Source organism: Octodon degus, unplaced genomic scaffold (genome assembly GCF_000260255.1).
Source record: "Octodon degus isolate 3935 unplaced genomic scaffold, OctDeg1.0 scaffold00067, whole genome shotgun sequence".
Classification (NCBI taxonomy): domain Eukaryota; kingdom Metazoa; phylum Chordata; class Mammalia; order Rodentia; family Octodontidae; genus Octodon; species Octodon degus.
Window position 1 is genome coordinate 4517042 of NW_004524643.1, and position 2882 is coordinate 4519923.

A 2882-nucleotide genomic window follows, 5' to 3' on the forward strand; every position below is an offset into this window, starting at 1 on the left:
GGTTAGAAAATAAAGAAAGGGAAGGGAAAACTAGAACAAAAGAACAAAGATAAAACCAATAGGGAGAAAAATTTAACATACATAAATCTAGTATCATACAAATTAATTATAATAGCTTTAGAAAAAAAATTTTAAATGAAAGTAAAGCCTAAATCAAGGATCTTATTACTGTATTAGTCACTTTTCCATCTATAGGACTAAATATTTGATACCCCAATTTAAAAAGAGAAGTTTATTTTGGTTGCTGATCAGCCCTGGTTGGCAGGCTCAAAAGCACAAATGACACAGTAGAGGGTATGGCATGTTCATGCCGTGAAAATGAAAACACAGAGAAGAAAGGAAAGAGACAGCGACAAGAGCACAGCCTTCCACATCCTACCCAATGACCTCACCCAAGTCCTGCTCCCTAACACGACATTCAGACGCTGAAGTCATCAGTGGATGAACCAACTGATTCACATAGCACCCAGTAATGCAGTCACCTTCCACACACGTGAGACTCTTGGGAGATGGTTCAGATCTAAACCATTACATTTTGCCTCTGGACCTCAAAACACATTTAGCCCACCTCTAAGAGTGCCCATGGTCTTAATAGTTCCAGCATTTCCTAAAGGTCAAGACCAAATTTTTCCCTGAGATTTAAGGTAAGTTCTTAGCTGTGAGTCCCTGTGAAAATTAGAAAGTTACATACTTCCACTCTACAGTGACATGCGGAAAGCATCCATATTCTAAAGGGGAGAAATGGGAAAGATAGAAAAGAATTGTGAGTAGCCCTTACACTGGAAAGATGGCGGAAGAAAGACAAAGAAAAAAGATCCCCTCGGTTCCCGAAAATCTGCTGAAGGAGGAAGGCTTATCAAGCCCTCAAAGCCACCCAGGCAAAGCAGGCACTTGTGGCAAAGAAAGAGAGGAAGGTAAACGAGATCAGATTTAAACAACTGGAATCTTTCCTCCATGATTCCTGGTGGCAGCAACGTGACAAGATGCTCGAGAAATGACTAGAAGTGAAACCTCATGCTTTGGAAGCACCTGATGAACATTCCTGGGCTTTGTTGCCCGCCTCCAAAGTATTCACGGGGTGAGTTCACTAGAACAGAAGACCATTGCAAGACTTCGCATGAAGAAGTTGTGCAGTAGTGTCTTTGTTAAAGTCACCCCTCAAACTCTCAAAATGCTTCGGATTGTGGAGCCTTATGTGACCTGGGGATTTCCAAGTCTGAAGTCTGTCCGGGAACTCATTTTGAAACGTGGACAGGACAAGGTCAGGCATGAGACCTTCCAGCTAATGGACAACACTGTGATAAAGGAGCACGTTGGCAAGTTTGCTGGCATTTGCCTGGAAGACCTTATTCACAAAATCACCTTCCCAGGGGTGCATTTCCAGGAGATTGCCTTCTTCTTATGCCCTTTCCACCTGTCCATGGCCCGGCATGCTACCAAGAATAGAGTGGGCTTCCTTAAGGAGATGGGCTCACCTGGCTATCAGGTGCATCAACCAGCTCATCCGCCTGTTGAACTAGTTCAGAGACTAGAAGGAAGTATAGAGAAATCGGCATGGCAGGCACCTCTCATTCCTGCCCAGTTTCAAGGAAGAGTTCCGTTGTTTTCCATCATGCCACGGCTGAAATCAACACTTGCTATGGAGGAAGAGGTCCTGTTTTTTCATCTTCTGTCCTGGGGCTCACTGCTGGTGAATAAGTAACCTAAGGAGGGTATGAGATTCCCTATCCCTATGACTTGGAGCAGTGGACCCAGCCCAGAGACGTACTTGAGTCTGGAGCCCCAGGGCTTTGTTTTGAAAAGACTGAACTATAGTTACAACTGTCTGGAAAACAACAAGTGTTCAGCTGTCTCTGCCAGGAGTCCAGGTTCCAACCTTCAGTGATACAGCTTTGTGAGGTCTCAGACTTGACTGACTCAGGTGGCTTTTGTGCCTTGGCTTAGAGCTGACTCAGCTTCTTTTCTCTACCTTGGAATTTGGGAAGGCAGCCAGGCCTAGTGACACATGCCTGTAATCCAGACACTGGGGAGTCTGAGGCAAGAGGATCATGAATTTGAGGCCAGCCTGGGCTACAAAGTGAGTTCAAGGCCTGCCTGGACTGCATAGTGAAAATTTGTTTCAAAAAGTCATACATAAAATGAGAATTTGGGAAAGGAAGGACCTCCTTCCTAGAAGCGAGGCATTCATTTAAGTTTGAAATTTCAGAGTGTTGGAAATTTCAGGGTGTTCCTAGAGTCTTTTAGGACCTGTGCATCTTGTATAACAAAAAAGCCCTGCCAAGACCAGGTGTGGTGGTGCACACCTGTAATCCCAGCACTGGGGAAGCTGAGATAGGATCACTATGAGTCAGAGCATAGTGAGACCCTGGATCAAATACATAAAATTAAAAGAAAGAAAGAAAGAAAGAAAGAAAGAAAGAAAGAAAGAAAGAAAGAAAGAAAGAAAGAAAGAAAGAAATTGGACTGAAACCCAGGAAAACAAACATTAAATTCCCTGGGTCCCTGTTCAGCATCTGGGCAGGTGATGGTGATGTATGAGCACCAAAGGGCATGGGCAACCATGCCTCCATGGCACCTTCAGTTGCAGCTCTCATGGCAACTTACTAGGGTGACTCTGCTCACCGCCTGTGGCTTTCCTCAGCAGATGTTCCATATTCCTGACATCAACTTCCTAGGGTCTCCACTGCACTTTCTCCTTTACTCTCACAGCCCTACACAGTGCCTTCCAGGGTCACATGCCTAGCCTCCAAAGCCTTCCACTGAAATATAGATAGAAGCATTCCTGACCACACAATTCATGCCTATAAAACATAAGAAAAATGAAGCCAAGCAATAAGCAGGGCCCCTTGGATCATGACTACAGAGGTCTCTGCATATTTGGA

At 44.5% G+C, this 2882-nt stretch overlaps 1 pseudogene; it reads left to right on the forward strand.

Annotated features, from left to right (window-relative positions):
• Nucleotides 1–766: 766 nt before the first annotated feature.
• On the forward strand, nucleotides 767–1520 carry LOC105742708 (annotated as a pseudogene).
• The last annotated feature ends 1362 nt before the right edge of the window (nucleotides 1521–2882 follow it).